Source organism: Bufo bufo, chromosome 5 (assembly GCF_905171765.1).
Source record: "Bufo bufo chromosome 5, aBufBuf1.1, whole genome shotgun sequence".
Taxonomy (NCBI): Eukaryota; Metazoa; Chordata; class Amphibia; order Anura; family Bufonidae; genus Bufo; species Bufo bufo.
The window spans coordinates 386,827,459-386,848,829 of NC_053393.1; the positions used below are offsets into that span (position 1 = coordinate 386,827,459).

The 21,371-nt window shown below is 46.2% G+C and overlaps 1 protein-coding gene across 1 annotated transcript in view; it reads right to left on the reverse strand.

Annotated features, from left to right (window-relative positions):
- Window positions 1-20,387, reverse strand: part of RNF182 (ring finger protein 182) — a 175,454-nt gene extending 155,067 nt beyond the window's left edge. The window contains exon 1 of the mRNA XM_040432842.1: window positions 20,284-20,387. The gene's annotated coding sequence lies outside the window, so the exon portion shown is untranslated. The remainder of the gene's footprint in view (window positions 1-20,283) is intronic.
- Window positions 20,388-21,371: the final 984 nt, after the last annotated feature.

Sequence of the window (21,371 nt, forward strand, 5' to 3'; positions counted from 1 at the left end):
GGGAACAGGTTGATATGAATCTGGGACATTCATCAGGTCAAGCACCAAAATGCTTGGCGGTCATGAATGTCCCAGGGGGCGTGGAATCAAGAGATTCCACACCTAAGGATCAGGAACAGAGCGCAAGAGTGGCAGTATGTACCACACAAATACCTACTGGGAGGATACTGGTGGATATCGATTGAAGATTAGGGGTCCCTGAAGAATTGGCACCAGTATGTCCAATCATACTGGATCCTTCAGGGAGACCCCATATAAAAGCCACGATAAAAGAAAAAGAAACGGAAATCATGCTTGATACTGGGGCGGAAATTTCCATTACCAATATCAAACATGATCTACTCCCCAACAGCCCTCAGTGTGTGGTGATCGGATTTGATCACCAACAAGGGGGGGGTGAAGGCCCACAGAATTGATGAGGTAATCGTTCAGATTACCAGGTGCACTACCCTCAGGATACCTATGTGGTATTACCCCGGTTCTGATAACATTATCGGAACCGATGTAATGACACAAAATGGGTGGATCCTGGATCTGGCAAATTGCATTGTGTGGAAGGGTCCCAGACGAGCCAATGTGTTTGTCATTCAACGCCAGTGTCTGGGACCACCTTTGCCAGCAGTAGATAACTCTACTGATGTGCTGGAACACAAGGGGCCTGAGGTCTCACACAGTCCAGACCTTGAGCCTATTGTGTACAAGCACCCTGATCTGTGGGCCCAAAGTAAGAATGACTGTGGCAGATTGATTGGCGTTTTGGTAGACATACAGGGTCCTGACCCTCCACCTCAACGCCAATATCGATTTCCACCAGAGGCCACCCATTCAATTTTGGACACTGTCCTTGAATTGAAGACTAGGGGTGTGGTCATTGAGGGCAACTCGAAGTGCAACAATGCCCTCTGGCCAGTTAAGAAAAAGGACACAAACGCATGGAGGCTGACCATAGACCTCCGTGTCCTTAACAAATACACCCCAATGTCAGCCCCAGTGGTGGCCCAAACTCCCGACATCATGGCCAGAATAAGTGGCAAAAGCCGCGTATTCTCGACCATCGATGTTGCCAACGGGTTCTTCTCCATCGAACTTACGGAGTCGTGTCGGTACAAATTTGCTTTTACGGTGGGGGACAAACAATATATGTTTGCTGTACTGCCCCAGGGGTTCCATAGCAGCCCCACGTATTTCCATCAGGCATTGGCGGCTGTGCTGAGTGTGTTCTCATGGCCAGAATGCCTCCTACAATACGTGGATGACCTGCTTTTGCATACAGAAACCATGGAGGAACACTTAGTTCTGTTGAAAGAGCTGCTGGGACTCCTGGCAAAGTCAGGACTCAAACTGAGTCCCCATAAGGCAAATTTGGCTAAAGCGGAGGTAACTTTCCTTGGGGTCCAAATTTCCTGTGGAACCAAAGGAATCATGACGGCCCGTGTGGAAGCCATGGTAAAGTTACCCAGGCCTGGCACCCTTCAGGATTTGAGAAAATTCCTGGGGGTTGCCAACTTCATGAGGGAATTCATAGAGGATTTCGCTGCCAAAGCGAAACCTCTCTACGAACTCCTTCGAGGAGAGGAACCCTCAATCAAAGGGTGGTCCGATGCGCAGGAGGAGGCCTTTTCAACCCTGAAAAGGGTCCTCTCCTCGGCGCCTGTGTTCGCCACTCCACATTCAGATGGGGAAATGGCCATACAAGCGCATGCAGGGATGGAGTATATCTCGGCAGGCCTGGTACAGAAAGTAGGTTACAAGACCAGACCGCTGGGATATTTCTCCAGGCTGCTTTCGCCCATCGAACGAGGGTTCGATGAATGCGCCAAGCAATTGGCAGCCATACACTATGCTGTTAAGACCACAGAGCATATTGTTGGCTTCCGGCCCCTCACTTTGCAGACTCCACATTCACCGCTGACCCTTTTGCTCTGTGATACTCTCCTGGAGTCTCCCAACAGAGATTCGGGAGATGGATCATGGATCTCAGCGGCCGGAATCTGCAGTTGGACCACAAGGCCAAGTATGTTCTGTCCCAGTTGCTGAACCTGACTGGAACTGAACATGACTGTGGCCAACCGGTAATAGACGACTCTCCACAGATGTTCAGGACTGACAAGCATCCAGATGACAGAGTCATCTTTGTTGATGGCTCTCGGTTCTATCTGGAGGGGGAATATGTCACAGGTTTTGCTGTGCTGGATGAGACCACTGGTACCCAGAGTCTTGTCCGGTTACCAGGTCACATGTCAGCACAGCAGGCAGAGCTGGAGGCTGTTAAAGAGGCTCTGCTTCTTCACCCTCCAGGGAAACGAGTTATATATAGCGACAGCGCATATGTAGTTCGCTCCCTCACATTGCACCTGGACGTTTGGAAGAGAAGAGGATTTGTGGACAGCCAAAACAAACCTCTGGCTCATGTGTCAGTCCTGAAGGAGCTGTGGGAGTGGGGTATGGCACACGTGGTGGAAGCAGCCATCATCAAAATCCCGGCGCATCGAAAAAGGGGACGAACCTTTGACAGCAGGTAACAACCAGGCAGACGAACTGGCAAAACTAGCAGCAGTGTCTGGGACCTTTAGGGAACCAGGCACTGAGCCACTGCCCGCATACCGGATTGCAGCGCATACCCATCTGAGTGACAGCCCGGTGTCATTCGAGGAGGAACAAGCTAAGGATCCTCTTCTAATGACACACATCCAAGTACCACAGCATCCCTGGTCCTTACAACAGGGGATCCTGTGTTACGACACCGGTACACAGTCGCTTCCTCTCCCGGTGGTTCCACAGCATCTGCAAGCAGAGCTGACGCGGTTGAACCACCAAATGTTTGGACATCTTGGCCGGAATAAGCTCTTGCCTCTCCTGAGAGACAAATTGTACTGGCCCGGAATGTCCAACACAGTAGAGGACGTTACGCAACAGTGCCTGGTGTGTGCTCAGGTAAACCCAAGGGCGTCTGCCCTGAAGCCAGTGTTACAGCGGGTTCCTCCTGCTGATGGTCCATGGTCCGCTATCCAAATTGATTTCATCGGACCTTTGCCAACTGGGAGTTGTAACTGTCGTTACGCCCTGGTGGTAGTGGATGTCTTCTCGAAGTGGGTAGAAGCCATTCCTACGGTCAATGATTCGGCCTCCACCACTCTCTGGGAACACGTTCTGTCACGATGGGGGATCCCCAGATTGATAGAATCCGACAGAGGGACTCATTTCACGGGTAAGGTCATGAAAGCGCTTTGTGGTCTCCTAGACATAAAGCAAAGGTTTCATGTCCCTTACCACCCTCAGTCAGCGGGCATCGTGGAGCGGATGAACCGGACCATCAAAACCCGGCTTTCCAAGGCACTGCTGGAGAAAGGTTCCTCTTGGGTAACCTCCCTTCCAGCTGTGCTAATGGGTATCCGAGCCACAGAGGCCTCTAGTACCGGTATCTCCCCATTTGAACTCATGACCGGAAGTAAGATGCCCCTATGTCTACCAAACGAACCCCAAGTGTCGGAGCCCACGAAGAACGCCATCGCCAGAGACTTGTTTCTTCAACAGGTTCAGCAGAACCTGAAGGAGTTACTGCCTCATGCAGCCATACGGTTACACAAACCGTATCTACAGGCGGAAACGCCTATGCCCTCTGTAGGAGAAATGGTAATGGTGAAAGTCTTTCGTCAGGTCGGCCCATGGGACGCAAACTGGGAGGGACCGTACAAGGTCCTTGAAGTGATGGGGGACACCATGCTGAAGGTACAAAGGCCTATCACGAGCAAGAAGAAATCCCGTAGACGCCAGGAAGTTTTTTGGATTCACATCGACCAGGCCAAAGCCACCCGAGCCTCCCCAACTCAATAACGCATACCGTTCCGAGTTGGGTGAAGGGGGGGAAAAGGGCTTGGTGGGTCGAGTGTGAATCCAATACACTTAACACATTCCATCTCATTGCAGAACACAAGAGGGAGACACTCCATGGGACCACACTGCCAGGGAAGAGCTAGGCATCCTCTGAATGAGATACGTATCCAGCTTGTGACACTAGTGGTAAGCATGTTGATGGCGGGCTCAGCCTCTTCAGGGCAGGACCTGGGGACTAATATTGGTATGGCCAGCATATCACTTGATGGACCCGGCCTTTTAATGGTGGAATGTTTGGATGGCAAAATCCTGGAACCATACAAGAACGTTACCTTTACACCAGGTCAATGGTATCTGTATGGTTTCCAGAGAGAGGGTTTTGCCAATGGTGTAATTCAGCATTATACCCCGGTGGAGAATGTGTCTGCCATACAACATGACTTGCACGCCCTCTGTCTCAAGGAATACAGGCATTTTCAGGACTTGGACCCTGTACCTATCAAATCCTTAAGATGGGTGTCTAGGAATCCACACTTGCACGCTTACCAGCAAGTGAGAGCCAACACTACCACAGTGTTGTGTACCAAGGAGGGTTTGCTGAGTCCTGAAGATGTCACTGGGGCAGAGTACAGCGGTTGGTATATCCTTAAAGCTACCTTCCTAGGGAAGGATAGCAGAGACGGGTTGAGGGTTAGGACATATTTCGATAGGCCCATTCCGGTAAAAGGCACCCTGAGGGCTTATTGTATGTTGAGGGATTCCCAGATGATTATCACCAGGGAATCCAGTTATGTACAGGGACATGTATCCACAGATTACTTGCGAACCAGCATAATGATGTTAAAGTTAAACTGCAGTGACTCTGATCAGGCCATTTGGAATGATCAGAGTGGTCCGGTAAAACTGGAGGGTTTGTATCGAGCCACAGTTTTAAAGGTACGGACCGATGCCAAGGACCCAAGGTATGCGCAGTTAAAGGGGTCTCCATCCATACGGTCTTTCATGATCACGATCATGAGAGACAACTGCGTTCCTGAGGTGACGGGGTACTATTTCGTCACCTATGCCCACTGGGAACAGGATACCCAGATGGTGATGTTGGACACTAATCCCTGGAGGTGGGATTTAGTGTGCAATGGGGTGGATACCCCTACAGTGGATGGATGGATGGTACCCCTATGACTGAGGAATACCGGGGTAGGTATGTGTCTTCTGATTGGACAGACCCCAGGGGCAGGGACATTAACTTTGACATCAATATAGATGGTTCATTCAAGTGGCCTTTTTGCGAGGCAGCCGACGAAGGGTGCTGGACCTTTACTCAATGGGTCTATCTGACTCAAACCAAACCCGTAGGGAAACTAGTGTTACAGGCTGGAGAAGACGAACAATGGTATCCATTCAAAGGACGGGGACGGGTCTGTGTTACTATAGTAAGGGTCCCCTACGAAACAGAAGGTCTCCAACCAGTAAGACCACATTCGGACTCTTGCACCACCCCTATCCATCAATTGGCAGACCCTGTAGCTCCTCAACTGTCATCCCCCTGGAAGATCATCACGGATGCAAAATTCATCCTGTTTACCTGGAGAATTTCCGTAGATGACTTCCGAGTTGATCACTGGGATCACAGGTGTGAGGAGTTCGTTAGGAACCAAATTGACATGGTAAGAGGTTGGCTAGAGGCGGGGCAAGAGGTCAGGAAAGACGACTCTCGACTCAGGAAGAACAGGGGGAGGAGAGACCTGGTGGCTATGGGACTTGGCGGAGGTGCTTTGGGAGTGGGTGCCCTGAACACTATGGACATGGAAGTCCTGAGAAGTAAGCTTGGGGAGGTTGCGCGACATGCCGGGGAATGATTCAAGACCCAGATAGATGTAGACCACGTCTTAGAGGGTTTACAACACTCGCACATTGATGCCACTACCTCTCTATCTTCTGCTATACGTGAGAAGTTTAGGAGGTTAGTTGGGGGTCTTTTGGAGGAGCAGGATCGGGCTCAGCTTGCTCTGGCGTGTACGCAGGTCCAAAGTGAACTCTCGGACAACCTTAAACATATTGTCACGGCACTTCACAACGGCCACTTCCCATTCAACCTCCGTCAGCGAATAAGTCCACTGATTTCTCCTTTTGCCATTAATCACACCAACTGGTGGGTGGTTCAGTGGCATGGATGTCAAAATTTAACCTGCACTGCTTCGTCCCTGGCACCTGTATCCGGTCGCATCAGACAAGGATACAGTGTCATCAATCTAGGAACGATGATTAACAACCAGACGGTGCTTCATCCCCAGCTCCCCTCGGGCGTTCTAACCTATGAGGAGAGCCATCCCTCTTTGTTTGATATAGAGGGATGTCGGATAAGGGAGAATGCCATCCTCTGTCAGGGTAGTCGGGAGCGGGTGCTCAGACACCAGTGTTGGAACACCGAGGGGTCCTGTGAGATGAAGGCCAACCCAATGCCCTCATCCTCTTTGAAATATTTGGGGCAGGGGTATTGGTGTTGGTACCAAGGGAGTGATCCATCGTATGCAATTTTTGGGCTTAACTGCACTGAACGAGGAACACTCCGCCCCGGAGCGTACTGCACCCTTAGTCCCGTTTTAGGTTTGAACGTCGCAGAGCAGCAGGGAAGAACCCCGATTACCCCCAGAGAAAAGACTTGACATCCGCCCCGATGTTCCTGTAAGACTTCAGAAGATTCCTCTTGGCTTCGGCAAAGAACTTAGACATCTCCTGATGGATTTCAGCCAAGAGGAAGAGATCATACAACGTCTTCGGGAGACGGAGAAGCAAGCCACCATTCAACTCACCCATGACCGAACAAAGATTATCGCGGTTGCCACAGCATTGGACAAGGACTCAAAGGTTTCGTGGTGGGAGAGTCTTTTCGGATACAGTCCTAAGGCAACGTCATTTTTCAATTTATTGATACACCCGGTGATAGTGCTTCTGGTTCTGGTTGGACTCATGTACCTTGGACTATGGTGGATGTATCGGAGAGTCAAGAGACTAACGGACCAACTAAACCAGAACCAGACGGCACTTCACGAAAACAACCGCCGAAGGCTCAGGACTTGACTTCACAAAAAGTCCTGAGGCCTAATCGCCCAAAGAACAAGACAATTGGACTGAACTCTTGGGTTTAGGGGGTTTGGGGGTTATTGTGTAAATTGGTGGTGTGAATGGGGATAAGATTAGGGCACGATAGGGACAGGCCCCCTCTGGTTGCCATTTGCCACTTTGACCCCTGAACGGTAAGGATCATAAGGGAATAACCTGGATGTGTAGTGTAACGGGGATATTCCCATTGTTAGAATTTAGGTACCGTGACATCACCTCTATTGAAAAAAATATATATATATCTGACCTCCCTTGTAAAGACCAATTCAGCTGTCCATGGGAGAACCGCACCCATCCTTCGATCAAGATGGAACAAGACATGCTTAAGGAGAGTTGGCGCAGAATAGAGACTGTAAGGGTGGACCCACTCCAGATTCCTTGGGCGTGGACGACACCTGAAGATCGGCAGCAATGTCGAGAGACGGCGAGGGTGTGGTCATTCTAAAAGTCCAGAAAGAAATGACAGTAGGAGGGGCTGACACCGTAACAATCAAGGCAGAAGAGAGTTCCTGGGAAACAAAGACGACGGTGTATCCTGTGGATGGAGGAGTCGGTTACGGTGAAGGGCAGGTCGGAGGAAGTCGTTGGGTTAGATGATGTCTAAGTACCTAAGAGACAGGGTGCACTCCGGTTTTCCTGGACCATCACAGAGGATGGGGTTGAGGGGGGCAAAGATGCCTCCACCCTTCCCCCCAAGATATTGTCGTATTACCGACAACAGGGGGATTGTTGAGGAAGGGTGGCAGGCATACATAAATATATATGCATGCCTACTGGGGCATGCATATATATATGTATATATTAGCGGTGCATAATGTTCCCCTCAGAGGGCAATGTGCGCAGATGTGCCCAGCACCTGCGCCCATCCGCCTCTGATATTCCCCAGGGGCTCATTCATGCCCCTGTGGGAATTCATATAATGTGCCCCCTGAATATATATATATATATATATATATATATATATGTGCCCCTTAATATATGCCCCCCTTATCATATAGATATGTGTGTCCATTCATATATGTTTATGGATGTGCCTCAAGCATCCATAAACATATATGGCAGTTGCTCTGGTGCCCCCAAATCCCCCGCTCAGATGCGTCTGCTGGGGGTGGTGGAGGAGACCGACAGTTGGACAATTATGTCCAGCGTCGGCCTCTACAAAGGACAGAGGATCAATAAGATCCTCTGCCCTTTGTCACCATCTCCGGCCGCGCCGGAGATGATGCTCCTAACAGAGACATGGGAACAAAGAGTTCCCATGCCCCTGTGAGTGGCTGACCTCCGGCGATGTAATTACAGCGCCGGAGGTAGGCGTCCGCTTCACAGGCGGGAGGATCAAAGGATCCCCCCTCCTGGAAGCGCGCTCAGAGATCCTCGGGCCGGCGGGTGCCGTCATATCACCGCGCCGGCCAACGAGTTCAGGCCGGCGGTGCGCATGCGCACGGCGGCAATGGGGGGACTGCGAGCGGGCGCTGCCAAGCTTAAATAGGCCGGCGGCGCTCCGCTCAGCAGTCAAGAAGACCACCGGCAGGAAGAATCATCCCCTGGACCAACGAGCCCCCCTGGACAACGAGCATTATACCCTAAGTATCCTATCTTGATCCCCTGCTATATACCCCCCTGCTCTATCTATATACCCCCCTGCTCTTGATACCCTAAGTATCCACTGCTATCTTGATACCCTAAGTATCCCCTGCTATATACCCCCCTGCTCTTGATACCCTAACTATCCCCTGCTATATACCCCCCTGCTCTTGATACCCTAAGTATCCCCTGCTATCTTGGTATATTTACCCCCTGCTACTCCCCTGCTCTATATACACTACACTCCCCAGAGTCCCCTGATCCCTGATTCCCCTATTCCCCTGCACTGTGTACCCCTATAGCCCTGCTCCCCTTGGTTTCCCCTCATACACCCTTACCCCTGTACCCTTGGTAATCCCTCATATACCCGCTACCCTGGTATTACCCCTGATACCCCTTCCGGCTGCTCTGTTTACCCCCGCTGCAGCAGTGTCTGTATTTACCCCTTGTAGTCTCCCCGTAGGGATAGTATATGGTTAGGATTGGGCGGACTCCGGATAAAGTGTATGTATGTGTATTATAGTTAGATACTGGGGAGGAATTTGGGAACGTGTAGTGTAGTTTAGGATTGTATATGTGTAGTGCTGTGTATTTACTGTATATCGTGTGCGTCAGGCAATAATAAATACCGTAATATTTGTACCCTTTGTGTAGCGTGTACTTGTTAGCGGTAGTGAGTTAGTAAGGCGCATGCAGCTAGTGTAGTGATTAGTGTAAAGCATAGCGAAGGTATTATTGTTATTATTATTATTATTATAATATAAAGGTATAAATGGGCGGAGTTATCAATAGACGGCTCCTCCCATTTATGAATATTAATTATTGATATTTGCATAAATATTGGTGATTAATATTCCCCCTTTACACCTAACCAATTGCTTTTCAGATCTCAAGAAAAAGTATTGTCATGGGTTATGGTACTGTTTTTCATGCCTGCAGGATTGTTCTCTTTTTGTATTTTTCAGGAGACCTTCATCTTTGTGTCGAGGGCGACACGGGTTAAACAAGGGGAGTATGCAGTGTCCCACTACCATCGTGGGTACTGCAAAGTTGTTGTGTATTATGCTTTGTATTCCATATATAGCCTGTTTTTATGCTGCAATACATCTTTCTGTATAATCCCTGCTTACAGGTGTATTAGATCGCATTACACTGAGCCTGCCACTAGGGGGAGATAACTCCTCCCATATAGTTCAGCTCAGGCCTAGTCTAGGAGAGTGTGTGCAGAGTGTGCAGTCTGGGTGTGTCAGCCTAGCCAGTTAGTTCCAGTTCAGTCTGAGACTGGAGTTGGATCCCTAAGTTGAAGTGCTCCATTCACTCAGTAGGAGATTAAATTCAAAGAATTCTAAAGAAGGAGACCCCCAAAGGGTTACGGCCATCTCCACAAGCGCCTTAGGACCTTTGGATTCAAAAGTGAAGGATCCACTGCCTCCGGCAGCCTCACTAACCTGCACTGGGATAACCAGGACCAGCTTAGAAGTCCTCTACCAGTAAGTGTCACGAGTTGGAGGTCCCAGGAGAGACAACCGCGTCGTCATGCAATAAACAAACGGAAATCAGGTACAGACACATAAGAGTTTATTGCACAAAAAACATGAAAGGCAGCACAGAGAAAACATGAGCTCTATGTACCGTCAGCACAGTGGGAGAAAACCCCCACTGCGCCACTGTCTAGTAATACTCCAGAGGGGCGTGACTAAGCAACTCCTGGTATTCACTAGAGCCCTAGATGGTAGGGTTAGACTTCGCAGGAAGTTGCCAGGGTCCACTCTGGAGCGTGAACTAGACAGTGACAGCAGGAACAAATGGACAACAGGTACCAGAAGGTACCGACGGCACATAGGCAAACATAACAGACAGGCAAATACAAAACAGGGCAACTAATAATACAAGCAGGAGTTCATGCAAGGGAGCAGGAGTGGCAATGAGCAGAGAAGGACTTGCTCCACCAGTAGTAAACTGCATGGCCTTGTCATGCCACTCTGCTGCAAAGGTTTGCTGAACACAGACATATGAATACAAAACAGGGCAACTAATAATACAAGCAGGAGTTCACACAAGGGAGCAGGAGTGGCAATGAGCAGAGAAGGACTTGCTCCACCAGTAGTAAACTGCATGGCCTTGTCATGCCACTCTGCTGCAAAGGCTTGCTGAACACAGACATCAGAATAAACACAAAGTAACTAAAACATAACTGGCAGAACAGATAACAGAAAGACAGGAAAGAAGACATCAAAGAGGACGTTAATGAACAAGTAGGGAAACCCACAGAGCACAGACAGACAGACACGGATCCCATGGGTCAGCAGCATGGGAGAGAGAGTACAAACCAGGAGCAGGACAGGACAACACACACCAGGAGAGCTGACCCAGAACTGAGGAAACCTCAGCCTTATATACAGGTTCCATGGGTGCAGCAAAGAGGCCACACCCATGGAGCAGACAGAGGATTAACTCCTAATAGGAACACAGGGGAGTTAACCCATACAGAACCACAAACACACAGAAACGGAACTTCAGCGAGGAGTGCCGAACAAGCAATGACGGAAGGTCACAGCCAGAGATAGTGGCTGTGACAGTAAGGCTACAAACCTATATCATTTAATAACTAGAGACACTCTCATTACACCTGTCAGTAGTGGATCTGTAGCAGTTTTCCCCTGTCCATCTTCGTGAGACTGTACTATACTTGGATGTTACTGTTACCAGGAGCAAGGTTCAGTAAAAGTTATAAGTTGAATTACACCATCCTCGTCTCAGTCTTCAGTTCCTCAATTAACACTACAGTAAATGGTTGTACCACCACAAAAGGTACTGGCATCACGACTACAAGAGACCTTGCCATAGGCACATTAATACAGACCATCAAGGGCACCTCGAACCACCTTCTGGCCTGCGTCCCTTACACCAGAGTGTGCCCCAGAGAATTCTTGTGCCGCTCTGCTCTTCACTTATGCGAGCCTGCCCAGAGACAACGTAACCGTGAGTAACCAAAACTGTATTTACCTTGGCCCACCTATTGCTCACACCGTGACCTCACGTATAATTCCCCTGTTTGGTCTGGCATACTGCAGGGCCATGGCAGCTACATCATAATCTGAAACCACACATCGGTCACTTTCATGTCCCAGCCCACCTCAGGATCCAGCGCCAAGCACCTCCTAAATTCCTTTTATTATTGCCACCAGGCAAACAACTGAGGCGATTTTTCTGAACCTCTGATATAGCACACATGACAAAACTGCATACGCTTGAATCCAATTATTGAAATTTTTTGCCACTCTGGGTTTTACGTTCTACCTCTCCTTATGCACAGAATCTGTGGACACTGATGACTAAATATCCGCATATTTGCCATGCAAAATCTTGAAAATTGTCAGACGGTAGAGTGGAGGTGGAAGTACCAGTCTCAACCATAGCTACTACAGGAGCAGTGGCAGCTCCCGTGGGTGCATCCAGGCTACCAACCAGAGCCTGCATAACAGATACAAAATCCTCCCCAGAAGAACCAGAAACAACCCTTGAGGCGTGAAGGCCACTGGACGTAACATCGGACACTTCAGTCACAGGAGAAGGCCTGAAGTTGAACGGAAGAGCCACAGGCTGGCGGTGCAGAGGGACCTGTATGAGTCACTGAGGACCTCCTGGAGCTCTTGCCCTTCACCGAGCTGGAGGAACCAGAGCAGGAGCTTCTGCTCCTGGAGCCCATGACCCCAACCACATCACCCCATCCAGAGGGGGAGGAATCTGCACTGCCCCTCTCTCTAGGCTGAAGAGGAGAGGCAAAGCACAGGCAGAGGGAGTTGGGTGGGATGTCGGGAGGAGCTACAGCACAATAGCTAGCCAGAAAGCTGCAGCAGGGTAGGAGGCCATAAATAGGAACCTTGCAGGGGCAAAACCCATTCCCACAGTCATACCAGCAGCAATAGGAGAAATGGAAAGGATGGCTGCTGGCTCCTGACTCACACAGAGAGCTGCAGCAGGTGCAGAGGAAGGGAGAAGCAGAAGCACTGCACTGAGCTGGGGGACAAGGGCTCAGCCTGGCCAGGGAGTGGGATTGGTGAGCAGACCTGCGGGGAGCAGCCACAGCCTCAGCACAAGATTTGGAGCTATCAGACATCTCATCCATCAAGTCCTGCCGCCACTGACTGCCCTAAACCCTCCCTACCCACACTTTTATTACCCCTATGTGCAGCCAATCCCCATCAAGCCTGGAAACTGCAAACTGTACCCAATTAACCCTTACCTACCCAACGCTATGGGGCCACTTTCGTGACTCTGAAAGTTTCTTAAAGGGGGCAAAACACCAGACCTGCTGCCAGTCATGGAATTATGGGCCCTTAGGCTATTCGTTATTTCTGATGAATATATATATACCGAGATATATATATAGTGTGTGTATATATATATATATATATATATATACAGTACAGACCAAAAGTTTGGACACACCTTCTCATTCTTTATTTTCATGACTATGAAAATTGTAGATTCACACTGAAGGCATCAAAACTATGAATTAACACATGTGGAATTATATGCATAACAAACAAGTGTGAAACAACTGAAAATATGTCATATTCTAGGTTCTTCAAAGTAGCCACCTTTTGCTTTAATTACTGCTTTGCACACTCTTGGCATTCTCTTGATGAGCTTTAAGAGGTAGTTCCCTGAAATGGTTTTCACTTCACAGGTGTGCCCTGTCAGGTTTAATAAGTGGGATTTCTTGCCTTATAAATGGGGTTGGGACCAACAGTTGCGTTGAGGAGAAGTCAGGTGGATACACAGCTGATAGTCCTACTGAATAGACTGTTAGAATTTGTAATATGGCAAGAAAAAAGCAGCTAAATAAAGAAAAACAAGTGGCCATCATTACTTTAAGAAATAAAGGTCAGTCAGTCAGCCGAAAAATTGGGAAAACTTTGAAAGTAAGGGCTATTTGACCATGAAGGAGAGTGATGGGGTGCTGCGCCAGATGACCTGGCCTCCACAGTCACAGGACCTGAACCCAATCGAGATGGTTTGGGGTGAGCTGGACCGCAGAGTGAAGGCAAAAGGGCCAACAAGTGCTAAGCATCTCTGGGAACTCCTTCAAGACTGTTGGAAGACCATTTCAGGGGACTACCTCTTGAAGCTCATCAAAAGAATGCCAAGAGTGTGCAAAGCAGTAATCAGAGCAAAAGGTGGCTACTTTGAAGAACCTAGAATATGACATATTTTCAGTTGTTTCACACTTGTTTGTTATGTATATAATTCTACATGTGTTAATTCATAGTTTTGATGCCTTCATAGTCATGAAAATAAAGAAAACTCTTTGAATGAGAAGGTGTGTCCAAACTTTTGGTCTGTACTGTATATATATATATATATATATATATATATATATGCACCTATATATTTATATATATCGCATATATTTATATATATATAGATATATATTATCTATATATAACTATATATATTATATATATATATATATATATATATATATATATATATACACTTAATAATGGCATGTAAGTAATCAGCTGTAATGTAATTAAACCATATATGCTTTGGCGCTCACCACACTACACTGCTGACTCTCCATCAGGATTTAGGATTTGCCCTCCCCAGCCTTGGGAATTGCAGTCCTGTGGTAATTTTAGAAATTTGAAAAGTAAACTTAGAGTGAGACTCAGGGAGGATTACTACCATCATTGATGCTGCCTATGCAAAACTATTGGGAAGATTCTACTCTATCTCAGAATTGTGCCTTTTGCTGCAATATGTACTGCTACTCCCATTATCTGTTCAGTAAAGAGAGACTTATTTGTTGCAAACAAACAGGCCTGGTCATCAACTTCACCAACCATCCACCAGTCACTAGCTATCATTCTGTTTTGCTGCTTTGCACCCAGCTACCCACACAATCAGCATCAAGAGCATCCCGGCCACCAACAATCAGAAGCCCCAAGTTCAGGGTGGCCCTGAGGGGAAAATGGTTTTTCTCCTGCATTAACTGCACAGCCCCAGGTAACATTGGAGTGAGGAAAGTCACCATGAACCACCACCACTCCTATCAGTGCCATGGCTACCACTCCCCTCCCCCTCATCGGGTTGCTGCAACAGCAAGACTGGGATCACAGCATAGAGGATCACAGAACTACTCCACACACTGGAATGAGAAGGTACAAGTGTGGTTCTGAAAATTAAAATGCTTCCAGAGCTGTGATTGCTGTTGCAGGAAAATGTGAGGGGCAACAGTCATCTTTACTCAGTGCCTGTGTCATTAGAAATGGTAACTGCTTCCTGCAGTGCCATACATATACCTTGCATTCCAGAAAGTCCTTCCCAACAGTGCTGTACATGTACGTACAGTGGATGTTGGGGAGGTGTTAAAAGAGTATGCTTGTAATAATAACCCCCTTAGTGAAGTGTCAGTCTTTTTATTTATTACATAAGTATAAGATTTTTGCTTTATGTTTGTGGTGAGTGTGAAACCATGCCCATGGTGTATAGAGATTAATCTTTGCCTCATAATTCTTTTTTTTTTTATAATTCTTTTTTTATTGAAATACAACAAAACAATTCTGTTTCGATTGTATGCACAATTGTACAAGGTAAAGTGAACAAAGCAATATGCACAACATAGTCAACAAATGAGCATATACTATAACTTCACATATTATGTGCAATGTAAATCAGACAAAAACCAATAAAGGTTACATGAGAATCCAGCATCTTGTCGTACTAATTTCTTTGATAAAAATGGATATTGAAAAAAAAGAAAAATGAAAAGTAAGTAAAAAAAGAAAGATTATTATTAATGGCATCATAACGTATAAGGAACTTTAATGAGGGATGTGGGGATTCACTCTGGTAGGCAGGTTAGCGGACGCAGTATAGAGGCAAAGGACCAGGTTCTAAATCACTCTTCAGTGTTTATTCACACTTATAACACAACACTTTTCAGGCTTGGTGCTTGTTCACACACGGAAAAACAAAAAAAAATTCATCTGGTATCCTGGGTGTCAGTTCACACCCGGCTGAATGCTCAGCCTCAGAACGTCCACTTGCAGGATTTAAGGCGGCCTGCTCGCCTGACTCACGGTCTTTAGACCTCAGCACAGAGATCGCCAGAGCTCCACTGTCAGAGGGAAGTAATCCACACCACCTGACAGTGCTGGCTGTTTTTTATAAGCCTGCCAAGACCCGGCCTGGAACATGGGGAGTAGTCACACACCCAGCACTTTGACTACTCCCAGTAAAAGCCATCCCGGATCAGCTATTTACAGCCATACTAAATAGCAAAGTGTCAATCAGCATTAGCTGCCGCAGACACATGAAAATACTGGCTCTTACTTCACCAAGGCCAGGAACATCGGTGACACATACCTACCATCAATGACGACCCCTTGTACCTTCCTACAGGGAGTAGCTACATTAATCTAATATTAGGGTGTGTGTGATCTAAGCTAAAACCTATTTAAATAACACTATAACAACAGAGTAAAGAAAGACAATACAGACAGTGACACATCAAGGGGAGAGGAGGGGAGATTACATTATTCTCTTGGGCTCTTCTCAGGGTTGCCTAGTAGCCCAGTAATTGTTCCAAACATCTCAAATAGCATGAAATAGATCTATTTTGTCCTGGAACATTGCAGTCGTATATATTCCAGGGTCCGGATTTCTGTCACCCTGATATATAGGTCAGAGACCTTTGGGGGGTCAGGGCGTTCTGTGCCTCAAAATTCTGTCTGTAACCACCAAGCTCTCAGTCTTGTGTGCAAACATTAAAGGGTTTGTCTGGCCTAGAAGCCGACCAGCCCAATCCTCGGAACCTGTGCCCCTTTCTTGACCACTTTGGTTTCAGCAGTCACAGTACCAAACCACTCCTGGTCTAGAGGGGACCCAATCACTGGTGTCAGCAAGTCACATGTGTTAGAATGACATATCACTGATAGTGATGTACTAGTGACAAGCTGTTCTAGCACATGTGACCCTTGAGGCTAGTGATTGGCCACAGTAGTCACTGGACCAAGATACTTCTCGTCTGTTAGGAACTTGAAACTGCCTGGAACGGGGCCACGTCACTGGAATGGTGGTACTGAGTACTGAGTACAGGTGTTTGTTTCTTTTCAGTTGGACACAGGTTATGAGGATTGGGTTGGTTGCTCCTAGTCCAGGCAATATGTTTAGGGCATCTATGAGAGACTGGAACTGTATACTTATTGTTTCAATTTAAACCATTGTTTTAGCTAAATGTTGCGGAGGCTTGAGTCTCTATGAGTCACTGTGCCGATAGTAAGTGGGGTCCTGTGTAGAGGTCATAAGCCAAACCCATAACAGATTGCAGCCCAGAGGATTCATGTCTCTGGAGGGGAAAAGTCGTAACTGTCATCTAATTTTTTTTTTCAATTTTATGTGCAGATCAAATGATTTTATAATACATTTTACTAAATATATATGCTGAATGGCCACCTATATCTTATTGACTAAATTCAGCCATTGCTATTCAAAATTCATATGTGGCTCTTTAGATTCTGAATATGGATACTTGTTTTTGGAGTTTGCCTCTCATCAGTGTGGAATATTTACAGCAGCCAGTCCAGGTATCGAAAGCCTGTGCAGCTAACCTCTGAGGAGCCTGTTGAGAATGGAAGTGGTGGCAGTCCAGACAAAAAAAAAAAATATATATCCATTGTTTAGTGGATAAACTAGATTGGATGTGTTTAAGGAACACCTCAAAGATATATATAGTAGTAAGATAAATAAGAACCTGGTGCAAATACAACAGTTCCTAGACAAAATTAATATTACTACGTTAACCTCAGATCAAAAGGGAAAGTCTGGAAACCCCCTTAAATTCCTTGGAGGTAGAAAATATAATATCAAATATTACTAAGAATAAGACTCCAGGATCAGACGGCATCCCGTTTGAAGTATATGCCCAGTATAAGGGAATACTTATTCCTAAATTAATGGCAATGTGGGATGCTTCGAGAAAATCGGGAAAATTGCCAGACACTTTGAGAGAAGCTTTGATCACGCTTATTTTAAAACCTGGGAAAGATCTAATTTTTCCGGAATCATACCGTCCCATTTCATTGATCAATACTGACAATAAAATACTAGCAAAGACATTGGCAGTTAGGCTTAGGAGGGTGGTCCCGGTGCTTGTCCATTAGGATCGGACGGGATTTATGCCGGGTAAAACCACAACGGACAATATTATGAGATACTTTATGAACACCCAGCTTGAACCCATGAACTATGGCGAACGATTGATTATAACTATAGATGCATCAAAGGCCTATGATACTATAGAATGGCCATTTTTAATTACAACAATGAAGAAAATGGGCTTTGGAGACAAATTTGTCTCATGGATCAAGTTATTATACAATGAAATATCAGCAAGGGTGATAGTGAATGGAGAATATTCCGGGAATATACATATGGGTAGAGGGGTCAGACAGTACTGCCCCCTCTCTCCTTTGTTATTCGCCATTGCTATGGAACCGTTAGCAGGTTTGGTGACCATGAGGAAAAAAATTCTCTTTATGCAGATGATATTATGTTGTTCGTGGGATCCCATGGATCACTTACTAGGATCTTTCAGATCTTTGATTATTATAGTAAATATGCAGGACTTAATAAAAAATTGGTCTAAATCGGCCTGCATTCCGATTGATCCTCTGAGGGATTTAATACCGGGGCCACTTGAAATAAAGACGAGAAATGAACCCGTTAAATATTTAGGAGTTCAAATAACCTCAAACCCTAAGGACTATGTCTAGATGAATGTGATCCCTAAAATACAGGAAATTAAGAAAAAAATAGATGTATGGAAAAGACTTTATGTTTCGATGGCAGGTGGTATTTCATTGGTGAAAATGTGCTTATTGCCTTCTCTGAATTATATCCTATGGAATACACCTGTTATAATTCCTAAAAAGTTTTTTAAAACAATAGCCAGTCTTTTATCGGACTTGATATGGAGAGGGAAAAAAACAAGGATAAGATCACAAATATTACAGATTCATGAGAAGGAGGGTGGATTATCAGTTCCGGACTTGGAACTATATTTTTTTGCTGGCCATATTAAAAATATGATAATATGGAGTAATTTTCATAGGTCTATTAAAGTGTATTACAATCACATAAGAGTACCCCCTATCCGCATTTTAAACCATGTAAAAACAACTTTATAATCATCTGTCAATCACCTTCCTTTATGCCCAAGGGGCGGTTTTTCACATCTCTTTATGCCCAAGGGGCGTTTTTACTCCTACCTTTGTGCTCAGCCGCGCCTCAACTGTCGCTTCCTAGCGCCGCCCAGCTCATTATTATTCACTGGCTGGGCGGCTTTTACAGTCCCCGATCCTCCCTAGCCGGCGCAGGCGCAGCAGGAGACGCTGGCATTGAACTCACCTGTACCTTCTGCGCGTGCGCCGGATAACTTGCCCGGCACCCTCACTCGCAGTGCGCCTGCGTCCCTTATTCAATGCCAGCGTCTCCTGCTGCGCCTGCGCCGGCTCGAGAGGATCGGGGACTGTAAAAGCCGCCCAGCCAGTGAATAATAATGAGCTGGGCAGCGCTAGGAAGCGACAGTTGAGGCGCGGCTGGGCACGAAGGTAGGAGTAAAAACGCCCCTTGGGCATAAAGGAAGGTGATTGACAGATGATTATAAAGTTGTTTTTACATGGTTTAAAATGCGGATAGGGGGTACTCTTATGTGATTGTAATACACTTTAATAGACCTATGACTGCATAGGAATAACTAAATATGTTTATCGGGCCTGTCAGTGTCCCTTTAAGAATGACGTTGGGAAAAGGAACACAAATTGCTGCCCTCCCATGACCTCTGGATAAAAAAATGTAACTAACGCCAGGGAGGAAATTAGTTTCTAAAATATATGGAAGCCTTTTACATAAAAAAACTAAGGGAAAAGCAATAACTACTTTAAGGTCCAATCGGAGGAATTCTGGAAATTGGCTATACAAGCCAAGAGTGGAGTATCGAAGAACTGCTCCCATAGAATTACTCAATTTAATATATTATATTCTTCCAAGATTCTGATGAAATGCTATAAATCTAAAGAATTTAGCTGTCTAAAATGCGGGAGAGTAGATGTAGACGATGTTCATATACTCTGGATGTGTACAGGGGCTCAGGATTTCTGGGAGAAGGTAATAAAAAAATAGAGGAATATCACTCTATGTATTTTGGGGGTAATGGATAAAATAAAGATACATGATCATCGAGATATAGCATCTAAACTCTTATTCCAGGCCAGGAAATGCATTGTTAAACATTGGGGAGATAGTGTTGCGCCTACGGTTAAGGAATGGGAAAATCTTACCCGAATTTCATTTGCTAGAGAGAAATTTCACCTGGTAACTAAGAAGAAAAAATCTACCTTTGCTAGACTGTGGCGGGAATGGCTAAAATAGCTGTTATTTGTGGGGGCGCTGGCTCTGTAGTGTAGGCCCTGAGGGGGTGAGGGGAAGGGGAGAGAGAGGAGGAGGGGGATTGCTCCCTGGGGATCTGTGCAGTGTAGAAATGTAGTATTGAAGAATGAGGCCAAAATTAAATGTATAAAAGTCTCAACGTAGAACTTCAAATACATTGATTAGCAGTTGATTTCAGTAGCACTTTTCTCTCTGGCACTCTGGATGATTGCAGTTTAGCACTAGTATAGTACTGGCCTGGTAGTGTTGTGGGTGATGGGTGTCTTAGCCGTAGTCCCTCACCTCACAGCAGTGTCGTTAAATGCTGGATGTAGTTGTTCACTCTGCTGTCTTCTCAAAGATTTACTTGAGGCTTGGAGTAAGTTTATCTGTCTAGAGAATCCTTTTTAGGAGCAGGAGCTCTGTAGTGTGCTTCCTTTGTTCTCTGTCTCTGGAACTCCTCTTCCTGTCAGGAATCAAGACCAACCCATTCCTACCAAGAAGGGAGGAACAGGGTGGTTAGCCGTTCCTTAATAACCCTTGCCATCCATAACCTTACTGGAACAAATAGCCTGAAATATACAATACATAACATTATAATACTCAATTATGTACAATTGTAGTATGCCCAGATCTGGGATACTACACCTGCTCCATAGTTTATTCATGTTAAAGACTTTGGAGGACCCAAAAGAGAAGACAGAAGTGGTTTTCACTGCTTCTGCCTGCTTCTTTACCTTGGACACCATCCTCAGTGAATGCTGTGTATAGAGCAAGTCAGGAATGATGGTTCTAGGAGCCTGCTGCTGTGTCTAACTGGACCTAACATAGCTTTTAAAAAGACAATTGTCACTTGTAATTGGCAGATTTCCCCTGTAACTAGGGCTGATCCAGTTCTCATACCCACATACCCATTGCAGGTGCTGTTGTCAGTGGCCAACATTGGCAATCTTGTAGTTTGGTAATGCACTATGTCTTCTGACACCATTCTGTCATAGCTAGTATTAACTTTTATTAGCAACTTCTATGCGATCAGACCAAAGGGACTAGTTTTCTCTGCTCATTCGCATTTATGAGCATTTAGTGCCCATGACCTTGTCTCGATTTTACTAGTTGTCCTTTCTTGGACCTTCTTGGACTTTTGGTAGGTGATGACCACTTCATCCCAGAATACAGCACAAGACCTGCCATTTTGGAGATGCTTTGACCCATCTGTCTACTGCTTACAATTTGGTCTCAATCAAAGTTGCTTAGATCCTTAGGATGCCTGCACACGATCAGGGTTTGATCAGGTTATCAGATTTTCAGTTGTGAAGCTTACAGTCGTGGCCAAAAGTTTTGAGAATGACACAAATATTAGTTTTCACAAAGTTTGCTGCTAAACTGCTTTT